Consider the following 13,324-nt stretch of genomic DNA (forward strand, 5'->3'; position numbering starts at 1 on the left):
ACTGTCCCCAAAGTGCTGAACCTGAGTGTGGAAGGAAGACTCACCCAGAGCCCCAAGAATCCTGGCTGCCTGGTTGCTTATGCTGTGACTAGCCAGGAGAAGTATGCCACTGACTCCAATTTGCAGAGAAAAGAGCTGAGATGCTGAAATAACAAAACACAACACAGCATGCATCCTTGCGTAGGTGTGTAAGTGTGTGGGGATGTATGTCATGCACATGTGTGCATGTGTGTGGGCTCCTCAGTGCTAAGGGGAGTGAAGGGGGCTTGGAGACCAGAGGTTGATATTGGGATGTCTTCTCTTTCCCTCCTTCCCTCCCTCCTTCCTCCTCCTCATTCTCCTTTCTCTCTCTCTCTCTCTCTCTCTCTCTCTCTCTCTCTCTCTCCCTCCCTCTCTCTCTCTCTGTGTGTGTGTGTGTGTCTCCCCGTCTCTCTCTTTGACAGGATCTTTTCACTGACCCAGAAACTTGCTGTTTCAGCCAGATTGACTGGCTAGTAAGTCCTGACATCCCCACCACCTGGTGCTGGAGTTACAAGTGTATACCACCACACCCAGCCTTGATGTGAGTTTTGGGGATCCAAATGCTTATGGGGCAAGCACTTTACCCACTTGCTGTCTTTATAGCTGTCTCCCCTTTTCTGCGGTGCTGGTGACTGAACCTGGGGCCTGCTGGTGCATGTTGGACAAGTGCTATATCAGTGAAACTTCATTCCTGTCCACTTTTTACTCCATTTTGAGGCAGCTTCACTAAGTTGCTTAGACTGATCCTGAACTCACGATGCAACCCAAGCAGGCCTTGAACTTGTGATCCTCCTGCCTCAGCCTCCCAAGTATCTGGAATTACAGGCTTGTGCTCCAGGCCAACTTCAGGGCAGTATCTGGTTTTAAAGGTTCAACAAGAAGAGATTTGGAAGCCCTGTCCCTCGTTGCTCCAGCAGACCGCATCTCAGCTGATGAGATGGCTCTCATTGGTCATTTGGTGTTCTTCAGTGACTGTCCTAATGCCACTGCTGAAATGGCAGCCCGTCATCCAGGGTAATGGACTTTCCAGAGTGACGCGCCCATCCTCTAAAAACAAAGCCAGAGGCCCCAAGCCTTCCCGTGATTGCTCGATCCTTACTCTGCTTTTCTGTGCTTAGGGCATCCTTTATTGGGCCAATTCATAGCCTGTGGGAAGAGCTCCCCAGAGACGGACTCATCAGCTTGAGGATACTCAGAATCACAGGGGGGTGACTCTGGGGCTGGGTGGACTTTGTATACCACACATCACCACAGCCTGTCTTCTTAGTGGAGAAGGCGGGTGGTCAACCCTTCAAGAGCAGTCTCCGCTGTGTTCAGTTCAGACTATGGTCTTCCGGCCCACCAGCCTTGGGTGACCTCCCATCCAATCAGAAGCCTAAACTTGTGACTTCAGAACTACACAATCCCACTTACAGTCTAGAAACTTGTGAAAGTCAGCAGGCCTCCCAGAGTCACCCAAAGATGTGCTGTTTCTTATTGTCCTGTTTGTTTAGTACGGAGTCTCCCTAGGAAGGCCTGGTCAGCCTAGTACTTCCTGTGTAGACCAGGCTGGGTGTGGTCCTGTATACCCATTGTCCTATTGGAGGTACTCAAGAAGTAAAGGCTCTAATACAGATACCACACCCAGGAGAGAGCAAGGGTTTGGTTCTCAAAGCTCCCACGAGAGTTCTAAACCATCTGTAACTCCAGTTCCAGCTGTCTGTGGTACGCAGACAGACATGCAGACAAAACACTCATGCACATAAAATAAAAGTAAATATTCAAATTAGTTAAATATTATGGTTAATTCTGGATAGCGTGTTCAAATATAGTCTTTCACAGAGAAAGGGAGTTGTTCATAGAGTCACATCTGTAGCTGGTTCTTAATTCCTTTACACTTTTTGAGGGCCTGCCACCCAGCTCCCAAATAAACACCCAGAGATTTATTATTACTTATAAATGCCCAGCCTTAGTTTGGCTTGTTTCTAGCCAGTTTTTCTTAAATTATCCCATCTACCTTTTGCCTCTGGGCTTTTACCTTTTTCTGTTTCTAGATATCTTATTTTCCCTTCTTACTCCGTGGCTAGCTGTGTTGTCAGGTGGTTGGCCCCTAACATCCTCCTCTCCTCCTTTTTTTTGTTCCCTCTCTTCTCTCTTTCTCCTTCTATTTATTCTCTCTTCCTTCCAGCTCCGCCTAGCCCTCTCCTGCCTAACTATTGGCCATCCACATCTTAATTAGACCAATCAGGTGTTTTAGGCAGGCAAAGTAACACGGCTTCACAGAGTTAAACAAATGCAGCATCAAAGAAGACCACACAGCTTTGCATCATTAAACAAACATTCCACAGCATAAATTAATGTAACACATCTTCAACTAATATTCCACAACACACCTCCTTTGTACCATACACGCCTGGCATGCAGAGATCCTGTGTTCAATCCCCAGTGCTGTCGGGGAAGGGAGAAGTGTGGGAGCAGATCTTAAAAACAAAACAAACAAACAAAAAAAACAATACCATGCATAGCAGTTCAGGTCTATAGTCTCACCATTTGAGAGGCAGAGGTGAGAAGGTGGCCATGCGTTTCAGGCTAGTATATATCACAAGTTTCAGGCCATTCTGGGTTGAATATTGAGAATCTGTCCAAAAAAATCTTATTTCTCATGTGTAAGTATGAAATGTTTTAATCCATCAGTGTGTAAGATAGGCGTGGTGGCATTTGCCTGTAGTCCTGGGACTGGAAATGCTGAAGCCCAAGGGTTGCTTGAGTCCAGAAGGCTAAGACTAATCTAGATAACAGTCTTAAAAATAGAATTTTTTAAAACCATGCACAGCAGTGTATATGTGTAATCCCAGTGCTTGGGAAGCTGAAGTAGGAGGATCCGGAGTTCAAAATCATCCTTTGAAAGACCTATAGTGAATCTAAGAATGAACTACACGATACCCTGGCTCATCCTCCCCAAAATTATTAATGTGAAAATTGGAAAGCATTGCAGCTAATTCAAAGAACATGGTGAAGAGCAAGCACATTCATAAGGCAGAAATATTGTCTTAAAGGTAAATAATATAGAAATGTAGCCATACAGGCAAATGGAAACAGGAAGTGACCATGTCCCAGTGGGAGAAAAGGCTAGGCACTGGGCCTTGCCAGTGGTGGGTCCATGCTTACACGAGAAGAACCACTTTGTGCTGCTGTGGCTTATCTACAAATGACATGGCTGCAGTTCAGTCACAGAAATGAGAACCGCACCCTGGGAGGAGGTGCTGAGGAGGCAGGGCCCTGCTCTCAAACATCTTATAGGGTAAAGAGGAACAGGACGGAGGATGTAATAAATCCTAGTAATCATGACAGTCTAGATGACAAACATGTCACAGGTCCCTAACAAGTGCCTGTCACTGAGTAATTGGAAGACTAGTTCATTGGAAGTGCAGGGGCAGGAACAACTATTTTCTATTAGATAACTGGACAGGTCACAGTTTTGGAAAAAGAGAAATTAAAGCCCACCCCTCAGGAGTAGTCTTTGTAGTAACACACAGAGACATACATAGTGGGCCCTGAGTTCAATTTCCAGCCGTGTAATGAGGGGAGAAAGTGTGGCGGTGGGGCACCAATAGATGGAAAAAACAAACATGTCAAATACAGTCGTTTATGTTCATGACCCCAGCATTTGGAAGGCTGAGGCAGGGGGGTTTCCATGAGTATTTTATTACTTTTTTGTTGTTGTTTGTTTTTTAAACAGGATCTCCTGTAGGATTGGAACTCATTATATAGCCAAAAATGGCCTTGTCCTGATCCTCCTGCCTCTATCTCCCAGATGCTGGGATTACATGCATGCCACCATGTCTTATTTATGTGGTGCTGGGGGTCAATCCCGGGGTCTTATGCATGCTAAGCAAGCAGTCTATCCGCTGAGCCACATCCCCACCCAGGTTTTATTTTAGATTGTGCTTTTGTGTTACATGCTTGTAAGATGAGACCATTGTTCCAATATGTTATTATGCAGTTCTTCCAATAATGTCCCTCTGTATTCATGTAAAGTTGGTTCCAAGATACCATCCTCCCCAAGGATACATGAATCCTCGCATGTGCAAGTCCCTCATGTGAAACAATGTGATATTTTCTTAGAGCCTTCATACTTCCTCCTGTATGTGATAAATCATCTCTGAACTTGTTATACTTAATGATGTAATGCTATGTACTCATTTGTCATATTGCATTGTTATCAGAACACTGACATGAAACTGTTCTGTATATGTTCAGCACAGACACAAGTGTGTAGTGTGTGTGTGTGGTGTGTGTGTGTGTGTGTGTGTGTGTGTGTGTGTAGTGTGTACCCATGTAGAAGTCAGAGGAGGATGTTGGGTCTCTTTTTCTCCTAATCTTCTCCTTAATCCCTTGAGACAGAATCTCTAACTAAACCTGGTGTCAGGCTGGGGGCCGGTAGGCCTCAGCAATCCTCCTGTCTCCACCCCCTGCAGAGCAGTGATTCCATGCAACCCTGCAGGCAAGCCCAGCTTCTTACATGGAGGTTAGGGATTCAAACTCAGGGGTTTGTGCTTGCACACGCCCACTGATTCATCTCCCCAGCACCAGACACATTTTTTGGTGTTATTATGGTGAGTGTGTGGTGTGGTGTGTGTGTGAGTGTGGGCGTGCAGGTGCCACAGTGTTCCTGTGGAGCTCAGAGGGCAACTCCCATGAGTCAGTTCTCTCCTTCCACCTTGCTGAGACAGAATCTCACTTCTTTTGCCCTTGCTGGGAGCTCCACGTTAGCTGACCTGGTGCATCTGTGACAAGCGTGTAGTCCACATGTACACGTGTACACCTCGGGCCAGGTGTAATACACACCTGTTTGCTCAGCACTTGGAAGACCGAGGCAGGTAGGTCATGAGTTTGAGACCAGCTTGAACCACAACAGAAATGCTGTAAAACACAACTGTGAAAAAAGAAAACACCTCACAGAAGCCAAACCCTATTGAGATTAGGCACACAAGCATCACGCTGGGAATTTTTCTATGGAGATTCAGCACATAAGCATCACGCTGGGAATTTTTCTATGGAGATTCAGCACATAAGCATCACGCTGGGAATTTTTCTATGGAGATTCAGCACATAAGCATCACGCTGGGAATTTTTCTATGGAGATATGGCACACAAGATCACTCTGGAAATTTCTCTCGAGTCTGCTGCCATTTGTCCATTCTTACCACCCTCCTCAGAAGTATCAGGGCTAGGATATCTGCTGCGCCCTCAGTGAGTGTTGCCTGTTCTGGAAATTCATTTGAAAGGAATTATATTGCACTCTTTCTCTCCTTCTTCCCCTCCCCATTTGTATTTTAAAAAGTTTTAATGTCTGTGTGTGGGGGGAGGGGGTGTGTGTGTGGTGTGTGTGCACACATATAAGGAGGGCAGAGGACAGCTTGCATGTGTCAGTTCTCCTGGGATTGAACTCAGATTATATGCTTGGTGGCAAGCGCATTTACCAACTGAGCCATTCTGTCAGCCCAATAAATATCTGTGGTTTTTTTAAAATGTTGTTGTTGCTTTGTTTTGCTTTAATTTATTTGTATATGTGGGTTGTATGTGGACTCATGCCATAGAGTGCATATGGAGATCAGAGGACAACTTATGGGGGTTAGTGTGTGGACCTAGATATTGAACTCCGTTGTCAGGCTTGGTGACAGGTGGCTTTATCTGCTGAGACAAACACCTACAGGCCCAACGTGCACTCCTTTAGAGGAGGTCTCTTCATTCCTCTTTTCTCCTCTCCTTCTTGAGCCTAGATTTCTCCTCCTATTTATTCTTTCTGCACGCCAGTCCTGCCTATCCTTCTTCTGCCTAGCTATTGGCCATTCGGTTTTTTATTAGACCAATCAGGTGCCTTAGGCAGGCAAGGTGAAACAAGTATAATACATCTTTACATACTTAAACAAAGGCAGGAGAAACAAATGGAACATACTTTAACACAGCTAAGGTAAAATTCTGCAGCATAAATAAAAGTAACACACCTTTGCCTAGTTAAAACAATGTTCTGCAATAGTCTCTCACTCAGCATAATGCCTTGGGAACCCATGTCCCCAGTGTGTGTGACAGTCAACTGACCCATTTCTGTAACTGGGCAGTGATAAGAAGGTACCATCTCCTATTGATCGGGTCTCCTGTGGAAGAACACCTGATCTTTGGAAATTTGGGCTATATTTTTGTTGTTGTTGTTGTTGTTATTGTTTTCTGTCAAGATCTTACTATGTAGTCCAGGCTGGCCTTGAATTCATGGGCCTCTTGCCTTGGCCTCTTGATCGTTGGTATTGTGTCAATTTGAAGCTCTTTTGAAGAAAACTGCTGATCATTCTCTCACAGGTCACTTTGTGACTGTTCTCTGTTTTCCTTTTCTTGCCTAAGTAGATAGAAACAGAATTTCTGGGCCTAGAGTAACCCAGCAATAGTGCGTGTGTGCATGCACGCTTGCAGGTATGTGCTGGTGGGTGTGTATTCTAAATTTAATTGACAGAGTATTTCTTTTCTTCTTTTCTTCTTCTCTTTCTTCTTCTTTTCTTCTTCTTTACAAGACAGAGTTTCTCTGTAGCTTTGAAGCCTGTCCTGGAACTAGTTTTTGTAGACTAGGTTGACCTCAAACTCACAGAGATCTGCCTACCTCTGCCTCCCGAGTGCTGGGTGGCGTGTGCCACCACATCCTGCTTGGCAGAATATTTCTTTGCTTTTTATAAAATTATAGTTCTCAGAATAGAGACTAATTTTCATTATTAGATTATGGTGTCTCAGAGGGAAGGAGACATGCCTATGTCATCTTTTTAAAAACAGCATTTATCTTTATTCTTAGGAATGTATGCATGTGTACTGTGTGTTTTGACTTATCCATCTGTCCTTACAACCTCCAACTCTACTCAGAACCTACCATCTCCCTCCCTCCCTACTCATATTCTCTTGTTGTCGATGTTGTCAATAGTATCTTGAGTTTAGTTAAAGCTGACCATGTGCGGATGAGGTCATTCTATCTACTGAGGCCTGGAAAACCTACCAGTAGCCACACACTTCCAAAGTGACTCTCCTTCCATTGGCTGTCCACTAGCAGCCAACAAGTCTCCAGCTAAGGATGCTGTTTCTCAGGACACAGCGACTGTCCCAACAACAATCTGCACGAGCCCCCATTGTTCCCCATCTTGGCCAACCACTAGTCTTTATTTATATGTACATATGTGTCCACATGTATGTGTTAACACATGTGTGATGACCCTTGGAGGCCAGGAGAGGTGTCAGATCCTCTGGAGCTAGAGTTACAGGCGGTTATGACCCACCAGATCCGTGTTCTGGGAACTGAACTCCTGGCCTCTTCAAGAGCATCAAAGGCTCTTAACCATCAGTCTCTCTCCAGTCCCTGTCTTCAGTGTTTTATTTGACCAGAATTCCCAGTGCCTCTGGCTCTGGGCCTTGGAAACCAGGAGGGGTTTTCCTCTTCTTCGTGTGGGGTTCTGCTTCATGCCTGGCATTAGCTGTCTGTCTGAGGGTTTTCCCTGTTCAGATGCTGGTAGGAGTAACTACAGATGTAGGATTCAAATTCAGTTTTTCTGGCCCCATACTTTTTTGGGGTGGTCGATTGCTGTGAGGCTTTTCCCCTCCTACTCAATTTGAAGAATATTGGAAAGGGAGGCCCCAGTGTGAGGGAGTGGTGCAGAAGGGTCCTCAGAGAGCAGGGCTATGGGGATGGTGGTTCATACAAGAGCTGGAGTTTTTGGTCAGTGGGTTTGAATGAGTTGAGGGATGAGGTAAAGGCCTGCCAAGGACAAAAAAGAAAAACAGAAAAAAGAAATCACTGATCAAAAATATTGAAATTTTTAAAATGTATTTATTTTTCTGTCTTTGCCTTTGTTTGGCTGTTTTGTTTTGGGACAGGGTTTCTATTTGTCATCCAGGCAGGCCTCGAACATCTGATCTTCCTGTCTCAGTCTCTGGCTGGGATTACAGAAAGAGGATGTCTTAATTGACTTTATTCGGTAATTCTACAATGGGGCAACCCTTCACCTCACAAAATGGAGTGCATTCCAGTGACTTGAGCAGAAACCAAAAAAGGTGACTCCTGGTGAGGCCATCCAGGAAAACTGAACAATAAGTCAACACTGGTGGGTTGGGAGCTGGCCAGTTCGGGTCACCTTTCTGTGGAAGGGTTAAGGCAGGGTCAACTCATTATCAGGTCAATTAAACTGACCCTTTGAGAAATGGTCTCGGGTCACTTCATCAGCTTTGTTTCAGCTTGGTGATATGGAACCTTAGTTTTGTTGTGGGGTATCCACCAGAGAAGGCTGCTCAGGCATGGGTTTAAGCCAATAGGAAGTCTTCATTAGCCAGCCGGTGACTATCCTGAGTGTTTGGATTCCAGGGTAGCTCTGAGCCTTCCTCAAGGTAAGTGGGCTTTAAAGCATAAAGCCATGTTCTGAGTTGGTACACTTCAGTCAACAAGAACAGTGAGCTGGCAATGGGAACAGGGAGCCAGGAGCAGAACTACAGAAGTCAGAAGGCGAGGTTAGCACATTCAGAGACTTTCCCAGAATCATGGACTTTGATGGATTAGGGCTCTGTTTTCACTTTGGAAGGTGGTGGTGTCTACCTACTGAGTTTTATGACCTGAATGGTACTTCCATCATGGAGTCAGCTGTGCTAAGGTCTGGGGCTTCTGTAATAGGCCCCCAGACCTTAGCACAACTGACTCCATGGTGGAAGTATCAGTCAGACCATTAAAATCAGCATGTGAACAGCATCCCCTGCCAGAATGAAAACAGAGACCTAATCCATCAAAGTCTGGTTCTGGGAAAGTCTCTAATGGACTAACCTTGCCTTTTGACTTCTGTAGTTCTGCTTCTGGCTCACTGTTCTTGTTGACTGAAGTATGTCAGCCTAGAACATGAGTTTTTTGCTCAAAACCTCGTCCTGAGAAAGGCTTGGTGCTGTACTGGGATCTTAAACACCCAGTGTAGTCACCGGCCAGCTAATAGAGACTTCCTATTGGCTTAAACCCACATCTGAGCAGCCTTCTCTGGTGGGTACCCCACAACAGTCATTCACCTGTTTTCTTGTGGTACTGCGGATCAACCCAGAACCTCAGGCAGGCTGAGACATTTGCTCCTACTAAGCCGTATTTCCACCCCTCAATTTACTTTTTATTTTGCGGTTGGGTCCCATTAAGTCTCAGGCTGGCCTTGACTTCTCTCGTTAGCGCAGGAGGGACAGAGAGGGGGCACTTCAGATTCTGTATTATAAAGATACATATGCACTCCACTCTGTAAAATGGACCATCCCACACAAGAAGCAGTTTGTCTGTTCTGAGTTCTCTGTTTGCCTGAGCCCCGACATCTACAGAAAGAGGGAAGACAGAAGAGATGAGGAGGAGAGGGACAGGAGGGCTACAAGAGCCTCAGTTTCCCTGCCGATGAATGCTCAGTGGGGACTCAGGATTTTACTGGGCGCCTTCCCTCTCCTTTGCGAAACAGTGAAGAATCTTTCTTACACAGGATAGGGGAGAAGCTTCTTTAAGCATGTGGTTGCAGCTGGAGTGTTAGACCTGGTGAGAGCGTACACCTTTAATCCCAGCATTTGGAAGGCAGAAGCAGGTGGGCCTCTGAGTTCTGATCTAGCCAGATCTACAGTGACTTCCAGGACAGCCAGGGCTACACAGAGAATGAGACCATGGGCTCAATCCAGCACTGAGGGGTGGGGAAACCATAATGTCTCATGGAGGAGATGACCGAGAAAGATTCTTTGTGCTTTTCTTTCCCTCCTGCCTTGGGCCAAGTAGGCTGTGCAAAAGCAAGCTGACTGTTCTGCTGTGTTAATGCTGTCATCTTTTGGGGGGACGGTGATAGTGTTTCCCTGTCACCTGTGCTGTTGCCCCTTTTGGTCCTGTTGCTGTCACCTCATCATTATTAATATTATCTTCACCATTACACCTGATCCTTGGTAAAAGGCAGAGAAATGATTATTGTTATTGTGATCATTATGTGTTATTGTGTTGGGGGTCGAATCCAGGACTCATACAGACAGGGCAAATGTTCCTTCAAAGATCTATAGCCTTATCCTTGGAGCTGCCTCTTCCTTCCTTCCTCTTCCTCCTCCTCCTCCCCTCTTTCTCCTCCTCCTCCTCTTCCTCCTCCTCCTCCTCTTAGGCAGGGTCTCATAATAGCCCAGGCTGGCTTTGAATTCACTGTGTAACCAAGGCTGGCCCTGAATTTCTGCCTCAGACTCCTCAGTGCTGAGATTACAGGCACACACCACCGCAACTAGCTATTTTTTTTCTGTTGGGATCATGCTGGCCCCAAGTCGGAGATCCTTCCACCTCAGTCTCCTGGGTGCTCTTCCCATAAGGAATCACTCTGTGTAGTTCATCCCTGTGAGACAGAACTGGCCGAAGCTAAAGCCATCAGATGCCACTGTAAACCCATGGAATATCCTTTTTGTTTGTTTTTGTTTATTTTGAGACAGGGTCTCACTATGTAGCAGTGGCCCGCCTGGAACTTACTATGTAGATGAGGCTAGCTTCAAATTCACAGAGATCCATCTGCCTCTGCTTCCCAGGTGCTGGCACTGAGGGCACGCGCACAGTTCAATTGGGTGTGCTGGCACACGCCTTTAATCCCAGCACTGGGGAGGTAGGAGCAGGTGGATCTCTGTGAAGGTTAACCTAGTCTACATACACAATGAGTTCTGGGATAGCCAGGACTACATAAAGAGCCTTGTCTCAGAAAACAAATACCCCCCCAAAAGAATCCCAAAAATTCTAGAAATAAAATGAAGTGTATGAGTCTATAGTTCTCAGGACTTACACAAGGCTGTGCAGCCCTCCTGGGGTCTAACGGCACACCCAGTAGGTTTCTTCTCCCAAGGCTGAGGCATTACTACTCCACTGCTAATACTGGCTTTCTCTGGACACTTGCTGTAACTACAACATACACATGTGGTCCTGCCCTCACTTTGCAGAGTCTTCTGAGGGTTGATTTATCCGCAGTGTATGCAGTAACACTTCATTTTTCACGGTTGGGTAACACCCTGCTTTGCCATTACACTAAGCCGTTTGTTTATCCAGGCATCAGTTGATGGCCAGGAGTTGCTTCCACCTCTAGGCTCTTGGGAGCAATGCTGCTGTGCATGTTTGGTGACATCTCTCTGAGCACCTCTGTTTTCATTTCTCCAGGGTGTGTGCCCACTTTTCTGTCCACATGTCAGCAGGAAGATACTTTTATCCACTCAGGCCAAGATCCCTCTGAACATCCAGGGAACAAAACAGAGACACTGAAACTGTAAAACTGTACTCCGTCTTCAAGGCCCACTTCATTTTGTTTGTTTTGTTTTGTTTTTTGAGACAAGGTATCTCTGTAGTTTTAGAGCCTGTCCTGGAACCAGCTCTGTAGACTAGGCTGGCCTCGAACTCACAGAGATCTGCCTGCTTCTGCCTCCCGAGTGTCTGGATTAAAGGTGTGCGTCACCATCGACGGGCCTACTTCATTGTTGTGAACACTTATTGTCTATGTGTGTATTCTCTACCTGTTTTCAGGCACTGTGTTGTAAATAACAGGGAACAACACAGAACAGTCTCATCCTTTAGAAGGCTGAAGATTCAATGTGGGCAATAAGGAATTAAATATGCTGGTATAACTTCCTCCCTGAAGCTTCCCACAGCATCCCAAGAAAGGCTAAACTCTACTCTGGTATTCATTTATTTATTTGGTTATTTTTGAAACACAGGGTCTCTTGCAACCCGTGCTGGCCACAAATTATTATGGAGCTAAGAACAATTTCTTCTTCTTCTTCTTTTTTTTTTTTTGAGACAGAGTGTCTCTGTAGCTTTTGGAGGCTGTCCTGGAACTAGCTCTTGTAGACCAGGCTAGCCTCAAACTCACAGAGATCCGCCTGCCTCTGCCTCCCGATTGCTGCGATTAAAGGTGTGCACCACCATCGCCCAGCAGCTTCGAACTTCTGAAATTATCATTATTAAAATATGTGTGTGTGTGTGATGGTATGAGTGTGGAGGTCAGAGGACAACTTTTTGAAATGAGTTCTCTCCTTCCTTTGTAGGTAGGTTCCAGGTGTCAAACTAAGGTCACCAGCACTTTTACCATCTGAGCCACCTAACTGGTGCTGTGGCCTTGAACCTCAGATCTTTCTGCTTCCACTTCAGGACTGTGTGGGCCACTATGTCAGATTTGGCCAGGGATGAAACCCAGGACTCCACACATATTAGTCCAGCACTCTACCATCTGAGATATTGGCCATTTGAGACAGGGTCTCAGGTAGCTCAGGCTGGTCTCCCAACTTCCCAAGTACTGAACCTACACGCTCACACCATATTTGACCATTTATCATTGTTTTGCTTCAAAAGTAACTTCTCTACTAACACACTGTGATAATGCACGTACAGCCCTTGGCAAATCTGAGGTATTATTACAGAGACAGGGTTTACTCTGTGTCCTCCCATTTGTGCCCACGTGGAGGATGATGTATCAAAACATCGGCTTACAGTCTGGCATCCTCAGCTCTCAGGACAGTCCCATGAGAGCAGGCAGTAATATGGGAATATCTTAACGTGCTGACTTCGATGGAGCCTTTTCTGGCTCCATCAAGGTTACCCAAGCCAGGGCTTTCGGGTCCTTGTCTCTCAGTTTTGAAGAATGAGATTCATGGACCACAGAAAGTGAGTTTTACAGGAGAGGTGGACGCAGTTGGGAGCTGAGGGAGAGAAAAAAGGCCAGCTCCTGGGCCGAGGGAGGGAGTGGGACCAGCTCCTGGGCAGCACAGGGTCGAGGGAGAGAGTGGGATTGTGTTGAGTGCCACTGCCTGGGAGTTGGTGGGGGATTCCTGGATGGAGGAAGGGAGGGGGATGAGCTGGTCAGTCCAGGTGTCAGAGGTCTTTGCACTTTGGGTCCAGGAAAGGGCTACACTAACAAGACATAGAGCCCCTTCTTGGTGTCTCCAGCCTCTGGCTGTGGTAAAACCAGGGACACCTCTGGTTTAGACACTTCAAATATCTCTAGCCTCAGGCAAGTACAAGGCTCTGGGTATGCCCAAAAACATTTTTTTGGGCATTCAGCCAAGTAAGAGACTTCTTCGGGCTTTTTACCAAAACTAAACTGCCTAGTCAGTTTTCACCTGTTATCAGTAGCTGGGACAGTTTACCTTGGACCTGCCTTTCCCCACAAGTTTCCTGAATTCCTCGGACATTCCACTCAACTGGGGTCTTGGAGCCTACCAGCCGAGCCTTGGAATCCACTCAACCCGTAGTTTTCTTAGACACAGCCTGGCTATAAAACACCATGATGTCATG

Source organism: Myodes glareolus, chromosome 12 (genome assembly GCF_982192425.1).
Source record: "Myodes glareolus chromosome 12, mMyoGla1.1, whole genome shotgun sequence".
Classification (NCBI taxonomy): Eukaryota; Metazoa; Chordata; class Mammalia; order Rodentia; family Cricetidae; genus Myodes; species Myodes glareolus.